Source organism: Myotis brandtii, unplaced genomic scaffold (genome assembly GCF_000412655.1).
Source record: "Myotis brandtii unplaced genomic scaffold, ASM41265v1 scaffold834, whole genome shotgun sequence".
Taxonomy (NCBI): Eukaryota; Metazoa; Chordata; class Mammalia; order Chiroptera; family Vespertilionidae; genus Myotis; species Myotis brandtii.
This window is the reverse complement of record NW_005371386.1, coordinates 762,466-778,589: the sequence shown is the minus strand read 5'-3', so window position 1 is coordinate 778,589 and position 16,124 is coordinate 762,466. Positions and strand designations below refer to the sequence as shown.

The window sequence follows — 16,124 nt, the reverse complement described above, 5'->3', positions numbered from 1 at the left end:
TCCAGGACTTCTGTGAGGATCAAATGAAATGAGGCACATGAAAATGCTTCACAAACATTTGGTTAAACTGTAAAATGTTTGCACCTGGCTATAAAGCAAGTCAGATGCTGGGCTGAAGAAACTCCAAGGAGGCTAGTTGCTAGGGAGAGGAAGCTGGGCGTTACTACGTGATGTCATTACCCATCACCCACAGCTACCTTTTCTGGACTGGGCTGGGCTGTGGGCCACGGGCCACATTCCCCCATGGGGTCTTGGCAGCGCTGGCTGCAATTTGGTGGGGTGTCGCTCCAGGGTGGTGGTGGGGCCTATGTCCCACTTGGGGGAAGCCGAGTGTTGGTTTGTCTGTGCCAGGTCCGTGGTGCTGTTTATGTTTAAATGGCCAGTGTGTATCATGGCAACTCCTGAGTTGCGCATCTCCCCCCTGGTGGTCAGTGTGCGTCATAGCTACTGGTCTGACGAATGGACACTTAGCCTTTTATATATATACTAGAGGCCCGGGGCACGAAAGGGGAGGGTCCCCCAGCCCGGCCTGCACACTCTCCAATCTGGGACCCCTCGGGGGATGTCCAACTGCCTCTCACAATCCAGGACCACTGGCTCCTTACCGCTCTCCTGCCTGCCTGCCTGATTGCCCCTAACCCCTCTTCCTGCCTACCTGATCACCCCTAATCACCTCTGCCTGCCTGCCTGCCTGATTGCCCCTAACCACCTCTGCCTGCCTGTCTGATCGCCCCTAACCGCCTCTGCCTCGGCTTCTGCCACCGTGGCTTTGTCCAGAAGGAGGACTGAATGACCAGAAGATGTCCAGTCTATCCAGTCTAATTAGCATATTCCCCTTTTATTAGTATGGACTAGTGGCCCAGTGCATGAAATTCATGCACATTAAAAAGGAATAAATCAGAGAAAATATTTTAATATTGCTATTTGCCCTTTCTCTATAATAGAAGTGTCAGAGATGAAAGAAATTTAGTAAAATGTATATAAAAATCTTCCTCCTGTCAGAGTGTGGGGCACACCACAGGACCCAGAGTCAAGTCCCCATCCACCCACGTGCTCCTCGAAATCGAGCGAGACCCAGACCCGGCCAGCCCTGCTCCCACTGGGAGAGATCCAGACCCGGCTGGCCCCACCCCCGTCAAGCCCCACCAGGCAGAGGGCTCAGCCTCAGGTCCCCCAGTCCAGCGCCAGGCAGGGGGCACAGCCTCAGGTCCGCTGGCTCAGTGCCGGGCAGAAGGCGCAGCATCAGGTCCCCTGTCAAGCACCACCGGGTGGTGGCACAGCCTCAGGTTCCCCATCAAGCCCCACTGGGTGGTGGCACAGCCTCAGGGCCCCTGTCAGCCCCGCTGGGTGGGAGGCACTGCCTCAGGTCCCCTGTCAAGCCCCGCCAGGCCGGGGGTGCAGCTTCAGATCCTCCGGCACATGCTCAGTTCTCCAAGCCTGAGGTCCCCTGGCCCAGGCTGGGGTGGAGGGGCATGCCTTGAGGTCCCCTGTCAAGCTCCGCCAGGTGGGGGTTGCAGCCTGAGGTCCCCCAGCCTGGCCCCAGGGCAGGGGGCATGGCCTGAGGTCCTCGTCAAGCCCGGCCAGGCAGGGAACATGGCCTGAGGTCCCCTGTCAAGACCTGCCAGGTGGGGGGCACGGCCTGAAGTCCCCTGGGCCAGGGGGCCGGCTTTAAGGTCCCCCGTCAAGCTCCACCAGGTGGAGGCCGCGGCCTGAGGTCCCCCGTCAAGCCCCGCCGGACAGGGGGTGCGGCCTGAAGTCCCAAGGCCTGGGCCATGGCAGGGGGCACATTTGAGGTCCTCCATCAAGCCCCGCCAGGCAGGGGGCATGGCCTGAAGTCTCCTGGCCTGGGCCATGGTGGGGGGCGCGTTTGAGGTCCTCAGTCAAGCCCCACTAGGCGGGGGAGTGCAGTCTGAGGTCCCCTGGGCAGTGGTGGGGGGAGTGCTTTGAGGTCTCCCATCAAGCCCCGCAGGCTGGGGGGCGTGGCCTGAGGTCCCCCGTCAAGCCCCACCAGATGGGGGGTGCGGCCTGAGTTCCCCCATCAAGCCCTGCCAGGTGGGGGGTGCAGCCTGAAGTCCCCTGGGCTGGGGGGCGCGCTTTGAGGTTCCCCGTCAAGCCCTGCCAGGTGGGGGGGCGCAGCCTGAAGTCCCCTGGGCCGGAGGGCACGCTTTGATGTTCCCCGTCAAGCCCCGCCAGGCGGGGGACATGGCCTGAAGTCCCCTAGCCTGAGCTGTGGCAGGGGGTGTGCTTTGAGGTCCCCCATCAAGCCCCGCCAGGTGGGGGGCACGGCCTAAGTCCCCTGAGCTTCAGATCCTCCGGCACATGCTCAGTTCTCCAAGCCTGAGGTCCCCTGGCCCAGGCTGGGGTGGAGGGGCATGCCTTGAGGTCCCCTGTCAAGCTCCGCCAGGTGGGGGTTGCAGCCTGAGGTCCCCCAGCCTGGCCCCAGGGCAGGGGGCATGGCCTGAGGTCCTCGTCAAGCCCGGCCAGGCAGGGAACATGGCCTGAGGTCCCCTGTCAAGACCTGCCAGGTGGGGGGCACGGCCTGAAGTCCCCTGGGCCAGGGGGCCGGCTTTAAGGTCCCCCGTCAAGCTCCACCAGGTGGAGGCCGCGGCCTGAGGTCCCCCGTCAAGCCCCGCCGGACAGGGGGTGCGGCCTGAAGTCCCAAGGCCTGGGCCATGGCAGGGGGCACATTTGAGGTCCTCCATCAAGCCCCGCCAGGCAGGGGGCATGGCCTGAAGTCTCCTGGCCTGGGCCATGGTGGGGGGCGCGTTTGAGGTCCTCAGTCAAGCCCCACTAGGCGGGGGAGTGCAGTCTGAGGTCCCCTGGGCAGTGGTGGGGGGAGTGCTTTGAGGTCTCCCATCAAGCCCCGCAGGCTGGGGGGCGTGGCCTGAGGTCCCCCGTCAAGCCCCACCAGATGGGGGGTGCGGCCTGAGTTCCCCCATCAAGCCCTGCCAGGTGGGGGGCGCAGCCTGAAGTCCCCGGGGCCGGGGGCACGCTTTGAGGTCCCCCATCAAGCCCTGCCAGGTGGGGGGGCGCAGCCTGAAGTCCCCTGGCCTGGGCCGGGGCTGGGGGCGTGCTTTGAGGTCACCCGTCAAGCCCCGCAGGCTGGGGGGCATGGCCTGAGGTCCCCCGTCAAGCCCCACCAGATGGGGGGTGCGCACGACCTGAAATCCCCTGGCGCTTTGAGGTCACCTGTCGATCCCCGCCAGGTGTGGGGTGTGGCCTGAGGTCCTCTGAGCTGGGGCAGGGGGGGCACGCTTTGAGGTCCCCCATCAAGCCCCGCTGTTTGGGGTTGCGGACTGAGGTCCCCCGTCAAGCCCCGCCAGGCGGGGGGCATGGCCTGAAGTCTCCTGGCCCGAGGGGTGTGCTTTGAGGTGCCCGATCAAGCCCCGCCAGGTGGGGGACACTGCCTGAAGTCCCCTGGCCTGGGCCATGGCAGGGGGCGAGTTTGAGGTCCCCCATCAAACCCCGCCAGGTGGGGGACACGGCCTGAAGTCCCCTGGCCTGGGCCGTGGCAGGGGGTGCAGCCTGAGGTCCCCCGTCAAGCCCTGCCAGGTGGGGGGCACGGCCTGAAGTCCCCCAGCCTGGGCTGTGGCAGGGGGTGCAGCCGGGCGCACCTTGAGGTCCCCCGTCAAGCCCCCACCAGGTGGGGTGTGTGCCTTAAGGTCCCCTGTCAAGCCCCGCTGGGCAGGGGGTGTGGCCTCAGGTCCCCTGGCCCAGTGCTGGGGCTGGGGGCACAGCCTGAGTTCCCCCGTCAAGCCCTGCCAGGTGGGGGGCACGGCCTGAAGTCCCCCAGCCTGGGCTGTGGCAGGGGGTGCAGCCTGAGGTCCCCCATCAAGCCCTGCCAGGTGGGGGGCATGCAGCCTGAGGTCCCCCATCAAGCCCCGCCAGACAGGGGGTGCAGCCTGAGTTCCCCCATCAAGCCCTGCCAGGTGGGGAGTGTGGCCTGAAGTCCCCCAGCCTGGGCCGGGGCGGGAGGCGCGCTTTGAGGTCCCCCATCAAGCCCCACCAGGTGGGGAGTGTGGCCTGAGGTCCCCTGGCCTGGCGTTGCGGGGGAGGGGGGCGCGGCCTCAGGTCTCTGCTGATCATTCGTTGCAGGAATCCCACCTCCACTGTGGGCACAGCCATCTTGTGTTACGGGAACCCCGCCTCTGATGTGGGCACAGCCATCTTTGTGATGGCGTGAAGGTTAATTTGCACATTACCTCTTTAGTATATAGGATATCCATGGTGAATATGTTCTCCCATTCAGTGGATTGGTTTTTCATTTTGTTGATGGTTTCTTTTCCTGTGCAAAAACTTTTTAATTTGATGTAGTCCATTTGTTTATTTTTTCGTTTGTTTCTCTTGCCTGAGGAGGTATATAAGAAATAATATTGCTATGAGAAATCTCTGAGCTATTACTGCCTCTGTTTTCTTCTAGGTGTTTTATGGTTTTCAGTCGAGAAAATTGGACAGATATATGCAAAAATATGAAACTAGAGTCCAGGGGTGGGCAAACTTTTTGACTCAAGGGCCACAATGGGTTCTTAAACTGGACCGGAGGGCCGGAACAAAAGCATGGATGGAGTGTTTGTGTGAACTAATATAAATTCAAAGTAAACATCATTACATAAAAGGGTACGGTCTTTTTTTTTTTTAGTTTTATTCATTTCAAACGGGCCGGATCTGACCCGCGGGCCGTAGTTTGCCCACGGCTGAACTAGACCATCTTCTTACACCATAAACAAGAATAAACTCAAAATTGATTAGACTTAAATGTTAGCCTTGAAACTACCACCTATTTTTAATTCTTCATGCTTAGAGAAAGATGCTACAAAAGCCAACTTATCATTACTGCCTAGAACTTAAAAGTGGGCAGAAAATGAGGCATTTCTGTAATGTGGCCAGAAAATGAGACATCTGTATACTACTGGGAAGAAGGATATGGTGCGATCAGAGGATAATTTCAACATGAAATTCCTTTAAAAATGTATTCCCACTCAATATTGTGTAGGATGTTAAACCTCTGATGATTACATGACAGACAACCCAAGAAAGAAAACAAACAACCTAGTAATTGTCTTAAGAAAAATTCAGTATCACTCATATGTCAAATTTGGCTTCAAACTCAGGTACATCTGACTCCAAGTACACTGTATAATGGAGTTAAGGGAAAAGATTGGGAATTTTAATAGATATAGGATTTCCTCAAGATTTGGAGAGGGATAGAGGGGCTGGCAATAAGGCAATGGCTGGAAATGCATCCAGCAAAAAGTTGCAAAAAAGGAGCAGCTCCTAGCAAGCACCCACACCAAAGGGCAAATCAGCAGTCACTTGGGGGAGAAACCACCAAGGAAGTCCCAGTTTTCAGCCAGCATTTTAGCACATGAGAATAAACATATTTGTCCTTTCCACCTACATAGGTTTTGCTTCTTAGAAGATATAGTACAAGAGTCTTATCAGAAGGAACAGTTTTTGAAAAATGTTTTTATTGATTTTAGAGAGAGGAAGGGAGAGGGATAGAAAGATATAAACATCAATTAGAGAGAAACTCCAATCAGCGGCCTCCTGCACGCATGTTTCTGGGGATTGAGCCCACAACCCGGGCAAGTGCCCTGACTGGGAATCGAACTGTGACCTCCTGGTTCACAGGTCAGCGCTCAACTGCCGAGCCACACTGGCCAGGCTAGAGGGAACACTTTGTGCTAGTAAAGTAGATAATGGTCTACTCACTATGCTGTACACCTGAAACTGATACAAAATAGGAGCATGGAATGCTTTCTCCTCCATCCTGAACTTAACCTGATCTGACTATAGTGAAGGAATTCCCTATGGAATGTAAGTGGCTTCTCTGGAAGTTGTTTGCATATTTCAGTTAAGAGGTTTCAATGGGGTGGGAATGGATAACCCAGATACAGTAGCGCTGTTCCTGCACTAAGTAATCTAAAAGTGACTGGGTTCTGAACCAAGAGACAATGAAACTTGTATTAATTTTATTGAGGTTGGAAGAAAGCTCTTGCAGTATCAACTGAAGGATGTGAAGTCAGCTGACCTATGCTGATCCTCAATAATTACAGTAGGGACCTATCTTAAAAGTTAAGATGATCTTTATAAAACAGTGTCTCTCAAAGTGTAGTACTGGGGCCAGCAGCATTAGTATCATAGGGCAGGTTGTTAGAAATGCAATTCTCGGGCCCCTGGCCAGGTAGCTCAGTTGGTTAGAGTGTCGTCCCATACACCAAGGTTGCAGGTTTGATCCCGGGTCAGGGCTATACTAGAATCAACCAATGAATGCATAAATAAGTGGAACAACAATGGATGTTTCTCTCTCTCTCTCAAATCAATAAATACAATAAATAAAAAATTTAAGCCCTAGCCAGTTTGGCTCAGTGGACAGAGTGTAGGCCTGCAGACTGAAGGATCTCAGGTTCAATTCCAGTCAAGAGCACATGCCCAGGTTTTGGGCTCAATCCCCAGTAGGCGGCCAATCAATGATTCTCTCTCAACACTGATGTTTCTGTCTCTCCCTCACCCTTCCTCTCTGAAATCAATAAAACATATTTTAAAAATATTTTTTTAAAGAAATGCAAATTCTCAGACCCCATCCCAGACTTAACCGACTCAGAAACTCTGGGGATGTAGCCCAGTAGTCTGTTTCAAAAACCTTCCAGGTGTATTATGCTAAGCGAAATAAGCCAGTCAGAGAAAGAAGTATCACCTGATCTCACTCATATGTGGACTCTAATGAGCAAAATAAACTGATGAACCAAATAGATCCAGATACATAGAAACATGGAACAGACTGTTGAACCTCAGAGGGAAGGCAGGGGAGAGTGACAGGATGGGAAGAGATGGGGGGGGGGGGGAGACACACACACATAAGTAATACTTTAAAAAATAAATATTTAAAATAAAATTAAAAGTCTTCCAGGTGATTCTGATACAGGCTCAAATTTAAGAACCCCTGTAGCAGAAAGAAGTTATAATGTATATCAGTTAGGATTAGTTTCAACTGCATAGAAAGGGTAAAACTCAAAACAGTATTAGTGGCAAAACATACCAGATTTACCTTTTATGTGGAAGAAGTCGGAAGGTGGTCTTTCCAGGGCTGGTGTGGTGGTACCACAAAGCCATCAGAAACCGGAGCTCTGTCTTTTGGTTTTGCCATCCTCAGCACTGGTTGTCATCTTCAAGGTTGCCCCATAGTCCAGGATGACCACTGGAGCTCTAGCTCTCACATCTCATATTCAAGGCAGCAGGAAGGAACAAGGGGAAAAAGATGAAAGGGGAATGTTCTCAAATGAGTCAGCGACCTTTAAGCAGAACATCATTTCTGTTTACATTGCATTGTCCCAAACTTAGTTACACGACCACAACTATCTGCAAAGGAGGCTGGGAAATGAGACCTTTAATTGGATCTGGGACAGTATTTGCACAAATTGAATACAATGAGGGCTCTGTTGCTGAGGAAAAAAAGAGAATTGACATCAGGTGACTGTAGAAGCCTCTGCCACAAACCGTTAAAATGCAGCTGGGAGAACTTGAGAAACTTAGAAAACATCATGAAATCATGGACATCTTTACATTTATACATTATTCTTCTATTCAAGGCAAGTATTTGTTTTTTTTGGTACCAAGTCTCTGAGGAAAAATATTATGATCCTCAAATGTGTGGAATGAGAAGTTGTTTGTGGTGCCTTACTATACCACTTACCTGCCAGCCCATAGTTCTAATAGTTTCAGGATAAATGTCCTTTATTTGATCATCGTAAAAGCAAGTGGTTGGCTTTCCCCAAATATAAGTTGGTTCAAATGAGCTTTTCTGTCTAGTCTTAGAAAAGAAAACCCCAGTCCTCAGAAAAATATACAATAACTTGGCTTTCCTGGTTCCCGACCCCAAGTTCTGCCCGGAACATGGCTCCTAAGCTTTGCTTTACCCAGAATGAGAGTGGAAAGTGAAGGAAGCCCAGCCAAAGCAGGCCAGATACATTTAAAAAGCCATGATCATCACCATCTCTTAAGTCTCGGGCTCTCAAACCTTAGGTCTATGAGGCGCACCTGGGAAACTGGATACAAATGCAAATCCCCACGTCCTAAGCTAAAAGATGCTAATGCCCCAGAACAGGAACAAGAACCTGGAGTCTGTGTGGTTTTTCAAGTATCCCAGTTGACTCTGATGGGCCTTTGAGAAACTCTAAATATCTAAAATACCCAAATGCACATCATATGACAGCAGGCAATGTGGGGGACAAATTCATTCAAAAGCTGAGACTTGCATCTTCTCCAAAGTACAGCAAAGTTAAAACAGCTGGTTGATTTGATGAAAAAGATCAAATCAGCTGTTTGACCCCTTGTTTGGTAACTTCAGTCAAAACAGACAAGTTGGGAAATTCTCCATGCCCTGAGGCCAGCGTTAATGGAAGCCAGCTCAACAACAATAGGGAGGACAATGACAACAGTCTGCTCCAAGACAAAGGCTGCACCAGATCCCAACGTGAATCCTTTGTTAACCTGGGCCCTACTGCTTTCAGTATGAGGTGATGTTTAAGTCTCCTCCCAGCTCTAACAAGCTATAATTTTACGTTCAGGTCTTTAGACAAGTGTGTGTTGACACTAAGGAGAAGCAGCAGCGAGGATGTCTGAAAGGAAGAATGGGGAGGCAAAGAAGGCAGAGAAGGGGAAGAAAAGCTACCTTTGGCACAAAGCCGCTAACTCTTCAAAAGAAGAAAAAAACAACAGCCACACACACACCACACAAGCACACACACCTGCACAAAGCCTCATTATTTTTCAGCTACCACCTATCTAGATCAGCTGCTGTTAAGCCCTGCACTGTTGACATGAGTCAGAAAAGTATCAGCTCTAGTCTAGCCAAGATTAAGAGTTTTGCTTTGTATTACACCCACTTCCAACTACAATTTCACTGCAGCAAAAATGACAGATGAGGGGAAAACACCCCACCCTACCATGCAGGGTGCTGTTTAAAATAGGAGATGTGCTCCATCTACTGGTACAGACGACAACCACACATAGAGATGCAAACACCATAAAACAGAATTTTCAGCAAGGCACATATTTTCAATTGGACACTTTTTAAAAAAAATGAGAAAGAAGGAACCAAGAAAGAAAACCATGAAATTTACTAGGACAGAAGCTAGTAAAAAAGAGAAACAGACTGGACAGAGACACAATGGGAGAAGCAGCTTAAAAAACAGGGAAGAAAGTGCTAAATTGGCAAAACTGTAAGAAACAGATGCTATTTGGTCATCGTTTCAACACAGGCTTCAAAAATGCCCCCACAACTATGCTGTACACTTGAAACTAATACTAATATGGAATGAAACTGTTTAGAAAAATAAATTTTAAATTAAAAATGTTTTTTAAATGCCCCCATACAATCTGGAAATAGCATACAATGTGCCACGTTTTAGATCCTTCATTTAAATTATTACAGGGGAGGGGGCCAGCGGCAGGCACTGCCCACGTGGCATGGAGCTACCCATGGCTCATGAACTTGCGTGTGGGGCGGTCCGGCCAACTGGCGGCAGAGTCCGCGCGTGGCCACCATTCCACATCAACTTCAACTACTCCAGTGACAGTGCCTGCTGGAGTGCGTACTGCTGGGCCACACATCGCGTGACATTCTGGCCAAGGTGCTGTGTAACAAGGCGGTCGGTGCAGCCGCGGCCGTCTCGGCCTTCTACACGGGTATGAGCATTCTCCAGGGAAAGAATGACCTATTTCTGGACCTGAAACAGAAATTCTGGAATACATATGAGGCATGCAATTACTGATTCCTTTCACCAGCTGCAACATAGCAGTTTGGATATCTTTTTAGAAATATATCTGATATTACATTCTCCTCTTTTATATAGTTCTTAACAAACTTTAATTTGGAAATCATTTCACACTTACAGAAAAGGAACAAGAACAATTCAAAGAACACCCATGTGGGTGGCCTGAATGGTGAGCCAGATCACATCTGCAGGTGGGAAGTTCCATCTCCTTGAGGAGGGAGGTGCCCAGTTCCAGTCACTGGGGTCTCTGGTCCCCCTTTGACAGCTTATCTCAGAGGTTCTACCCATGGCACCAACAGACATGGAGCCTGCAGTGCACCTTGTCCAGATCTGGACCCCTTGGGCCTTGACTCCCCCTCCCCTGGCTCCTCTGCAAAATCTCCTGTGAATCTTTGACAGCACCTACTATGTGCCCACACCAACACCATGCCAGGAGCTGAGGTTTTGGAAATGAACTAGAACTCCTGCCTGGCAGAAGTTCACCATTTGGAGGAAGAGACTGGTCTGTAAAAAGAGAACATGCCCTTCAAGTATTTGATGGGAAGTTGACACCATCTTTGTTTGCTCGGACACTGTGCAAAACACTCCTCAAAACATGTATGCCTAAGAGGCCACGCCAGAGGTCTAGGAACTTCTCCTCTGAGAGGTGGTTCTCTCCACCAGGGGACTCCTGACCCAGCCTCATCTCATGCTTCCCTCTCCCTCTTCTGTGCCTCAACTGCTCTTGAATTCCAGCTCCTGAAACATGGCAGCCTCTTCCCACCCCAGCCTTGCACCTCCCTTCCTTCCTGCCTTAGCTTATACGTCATTCCCTAATGAAGCCTTTTCTGACCACCTGTGCCAATTATCAAGTCTCCTAACCCTCGGTATTGCTCTGCTGAACTCCTCACAGTTGTAATAAATCACTTATTAATGTAAAAAAATACCCTTCCAGTGGTCGTCAACCTTGGCTGCACATTAGAATCACCTGGGAAACTTTTTAAAATCCTGATTTCTGGGCCTCATCCTCCAGAAAGTCTTCTTTGTTACTAATGTTGTGGCCCCACCCCATAACAAAGAAACAGACTTTCCAGAGGATGAGGCCCAGAAATTAGGATTTTTAAAAGATTCCCAGGTGATTCTAATGTGCAGCCAAGGTTGACAACCACTGCCTTATGCCCTTTACCCAAATTCGCCTATTGTTAACACTTGTCCCCATTTGATTATTTGCGTGCTCTATCCATCCATCCATCTTTCTAGTTTGTTTTTCTAAATCATTTGGGTTAGTTACACATAGAATTACCATTTACCCCTAGATACTCAAGTTTCTATTTTCTAAGAAGAAAGATGTTCTCCTATAAAAAATAATTGCAAGGAAATATTTGGTAGGGATTCTATCCACATTGACACAATTGACTTGGGTGAGGCTAAGGCTTAATATAGGACCATTATACATTTTGTCATCGTGTAAAGACATAGAGACAATAGTGCTGATGCCAGAATTTTACACCAGTTTGGAAAAGACTGGAGGGGTTGAGGCATGACCAGCCCTTCTGTGCTTCTTGTGCATATAGTTGGTCTGTAATGACAACAGCTGTTGCCTACCAGGCCTGTCAGTGTTTCTAATCATGATGTTTAGGCTTCTGAAGAATATGATACCTTTTTTCCTCCAACAGAGCTATGTGCTTTCAGAGGTGCTGCTGAATATTTGACCATCATGTCTCATTTATAGGTATTGACAGTACAAGTCTGCAAAGCATTCTAGAAACAACTTTTCCACTTCTCATAGACTTGCCTTATCAGTGGATCCTACAGCTTCCGGGGATGAAGAAGCAAGAAAATAACACTTTCTGAGCATCTGCTAAGCACCAGGCTCAGGGCGTCACAGGTTATTCACTTAATCTTCACACCCACACTATGGGGGTCTCTCTTCTTATTCTTATTCTGCAGATATCAAGACAGAGGCTCAGAGAAGTTAAATAATGGTTCCAATGCTATTAACATGTGGATCTGGAAAACTGACCATAGGAATTTCAGTGTGTGGGCTTTCTATTATAACATGAAAATACAGTATTATATCATAATATAGGCCAGTATTTCTCGCGTGAGGAATTGCATCAGGATCTCCTGGGGTTAAGGTTGCCTGTTAAAAGTAAAGCTCCAAGATCCTCAGCAGACCTGGGTGACTCAGAACCTCTGGTGGAGCCCTGGAGTCTGAATTTTAACGAGTGTCAGGGATGACTCCAATTCCTGTTAAAATTGGGGAAAACCTGATATAAGAAACAAACAAAAAAGCTGAGATACCAAGAACATACTTTTAGAGCTAATGGTTTCTCTATTTACAATTTTTTTTCTATTTTTTATTTTAAAAACTGAAATGAATTTTAATACAGAAAATGAAGACAGCATTTTGCAAATTTATGGCTCAGAGGGGTATCTCTATTTGAGGAAATCAGCGTGCTACACTTTGAGAGATGAAATGTTATAGCATGTACTCCAAAATTTTAAAATTAAATTAAAAAAATACAATGGTTACCAAGGTAATGCAGGTCAGGGATCAAAGGTGAAGGGTCACTCATTATTAAGAAGAAATCCAAAAAGCTAGCTGCATCATGATCTCTCATTAGTGTTCCAATGGAGCCTCTTTGGGGGGGTAAACTTGAACATTTCGGCAGACATTCAAGGGCTTTTTCAGTTAAAAGATTTTTACATGACTACTATTGCTATTCCCATGAACATCTTCTAGAGGAGGCAGTGTTGAAAGCATAGTAGATGCTAGTTCTGCAGAACATGCTTTGGGAAACGCTCTTCTGGCCTGTTTTTGGCAGCCATTTTCCCTCTGTGCATAACATCCTCCTCCTCTGGTGACCTGACCACTGAGTGCATACCTCCTACTGCCACCTTCAGGTTTCGCTCTTTTTTATAGCTCGAGATGCTAGCTAGCTAAGCTACTCAGATTCTCGGGGCCAGTTTACTCATTTGTAAAATGGAAACTGGTTTCGGTCTCACATTGTTGTACTGAACAGTGCTGCATGGAAAACACTTCATAAATTGGAAATGGCTCTGTGATAGATTGTAAAAATGGCCAGCCCTGGCCGGTGTGGCTGTTAGTTAGAGCCTCACCTGTATACCCAAGGGTCATGGGTTCAATGCCTGGTCAGAGCACATACCTGGGTTTTGGGTTCAGTCCTTGGTCAGGGCATGTGCAGGAAGCAACCAATGGATCTCTCTCTCTCTCTCTCTCTCTCTCTCTCTCTCTTTCTTCCCCTCCCTCCCTTCCTCTCTCTAAGATCAGTAACAAAAAGGAAAACGACCAAAAATGCTCCTCCATCCACTACTCCACACACTTGCAATATTGATGTTGCAGGTCTTCCCATCAGGATGTGGGTAGTACTTTCCTCCATTCCTTGCATCTGGGCCATATGACTTGCTTTGGCTAATGGGGCAATAGCCAACATGGCCCAGGCAGAAGCTTAAAACAGCCCTTGCATATTGGGGTCTGCCCTATTGCTATGCTTGGGATCCTAAGACAACCATGTGATTAAGTCTCAACTAGCCTTCTGGAAGACCAGACACCATATGAAGAACCACAGTCAGCCAGCTACCAGACAACAGCCAGCCAACTGCCAGCCACATAAGTGAGACTGTTCTGCAGACTCATGAAGGAAACCAGCAGAAATCAGTAGAGCCAGCTGGGAGCAGAAGAACTGCCTAGGCAGCCCACCAAATTGTGAGCTAAATAAATGACTAGTAACACCACCAGTTTTGGAAAGGTTTGTTTTTATGTAGCAAAAGCTAACTGATACAGGCTCTATGCACATGCTACTGGTTGTGTTGTTTAGTGTTTTGAGCATGACTTCTGTGGTTTTCTAAGATGCTACTCAAGAAGGGCAGACCACAGATGAACACACATTATTGTGCAAACTTCCAGTCAAGTACTTTCATCACCTGGGTACAATGTCCACCAGAATTCATTGCAGTTTTTAAAATAAAAATAGACTGGAATTGGCAAGGGGCTGAGATTAAAGAAACCCTCCCGATCTCCCACCTCTCATTGTTTCCAGAAAGGCAGTTCAGCAGCCTTGTGCAGATGAACATACGACCTAAATCTTCTCCAAGCTGATTGTCAATAATAATCTTCTGGCTCCACAAATGCATGTCTAATCCGCTGCAGACCTTCCCATGTGCACTCTTTCAACGTCCTGCTGCTGGCACCAAGATAAATGGCTTCATCAAAGGCAGCCATGGAGGCTTGCAACCTGTTGAGGCAGAAAAGCTTCCTGGGGGATCAGAAACATCCTAATGCCCAAATCAAGCACCCTCACTGCCATATGAAGCGTTACTGCGCACAATACATGAAATAAAACTGCAACGGTGAACAGGGCAGGATTGTGCTACCCAGGCTCACCCCAGGAGCCTTTACACTGTGATTAAATTCCTTTGATAGGCATTTTCAAAGCGTGCTGTTCCTCTTGCTAAACATGTTTGGCAAAAGAAGACTCATCATCTGGAAACATTATCTGAGGAGCCCTCATTTAGTGGCACATGATATGAGGGTTCTCTATCAAATCCATATTCTACAACCTGAAAAGTGAGTATAAAACCAAATTTTTTTTAATCCTCACCCGTGGATGTTTTTTCCATTGATTTTTAGAGAGTGAAAGAGAGAGGGAGAGACAGACAGAAACACTCATGTGAGAGAGACACATCGATTGGTTGCCTCCCTCATGCCCCTGACCAGGGCCGGGAGCCTGCAATTGAGGTACTCAAGGTACATGCTCTTGACTGGAATCGAACCTGGGCTGACAGGTCCACAGGCTGACACTCTATTCACTGAGCCAAACTGGCTAGGGCTAAAACCGAGAATTTTTTAAAACTTCCTTTTCTTGCCCCAAGAGATTTCAAGACTGTGCAATGAATGAATACAGCCATTTTACCATTCATTTGACATACAGCAAATTGCAGCTCACTCTGGGAGTGACTATTTGCAGGGCTGCTGCACTATATTCAAATCACATTCTCCTTCTGCACCCCTCCACACACACATGTTATGAAGTGGTGATGGTGGTGCTATTATTGGTGGAGGATGACCACATCACCCATTTTCTTAAATCTGTCTCCAAGCTGTAACGAATCAGGGGCACACCTCCGAATGCCACTGGCTAACCCAAAGTAAGTCTCAGGCGCCTTCTTATTATTACACATGGGCTCAAATGTAGTCATTCACACTGAAGAATTTCAAATGTCTTTTTGAAAGTCTAACAGACTGTCTGGATATAATTTACAATGTTAAGCTTCATTCAAGAAATCAAAATTAGTCCATTTAAGATCACCATTAACTCAATTAATATGAGTTCTAGAGCCAGGATCTTACTGGAAATATTCTCATACTAGATCAACTGCCACTGAACTGTAGTTAACCGACAATAAGCTTTTATTTGGCCCAGAGATAATAAAAACTAAATGAAGTGGTGCTAGGAATGTTTAGGTGCTGGATACAGTCCTTGGTTGAGAGTGGTCCAGGCACCAAATAATGGAGGAACTGACTCAAGAAAAATTTTTTTTACTGTGATTGAGCCTGCAACCCCAGTAGAGAATAAAGAAAGAATAAAGAAAAAGTAAACAATCACGAGAGGGAGAGGGAGAGGGAGAGGGAGAGAAATAATTGAAGACATGAGGATGGATGAGCTCACCCAAGGACATTTATAGAATAAAAATAGAACATTGCCAAGGACACAAATAACTTCAAGGACCACTAATATTAAAGGTACAGGCTGGCCCTGGCCTGTGTGGTTTAGTTGGTTGAAGCGTCATCCCATGCACCGAAGGGTTCAATTCCCGGTCAGGGCACATGCTCAGATTGCAGGTTCCATTCCCAATTGGGGTGCATATGGGAGGCAATCGATCGATGTTTCTGTCTCTCTCCCTCTCCCTTCATTTTTCTCTCTCAAATCAATAAAAGCATATCCTCGGGTGAGGATTTTTAAAAAAATACAGTTTGGGCAGGAGACTGAGAAGGAGTGGCCAGAAAAACAGGAGGAAAAGCTGGAGATGTCTATATCAGCAAACCAAAGGAAAAGAGTCTTTTAACACAAAGAGGATACCAAGAGAGCAAGTAAGACATGAAGGGAAGGGACTTAATGGGATTTAACGATAAGAAAAATTATTGGTGCCTGACCAGTATGGCTCAGTGGTTGAGCATTGACCTATGAACCGGGAGGTCACGGTTCGATTCCCAGTCATGGCACATGCTTGAGTTTCGGGCTCAATCCCCAGTGAGGGGCGTGCAGGAGGCAACCGATCAATGATTCTCTCTCATCATTGATGTTTCTATCTCTCTCTCTCCCTCTCCCTTCCTCTCTAAAATAA

At 48.4% G+C, this 16,124-nt stretch overlaps 1 pseudogene; it reads right to left on the bottom strand.

Annotated features, from left to right (window-relative positions):
* Positions 1–12,315: 12,315 nt before the first annotated feature.
* On the bottom strand, positions 12,316–12,611 carry LOC102257184 (annotated as a pseudogene).
* Positions 12,612–16,124: the final 3,513 nt, after the last annotated feature.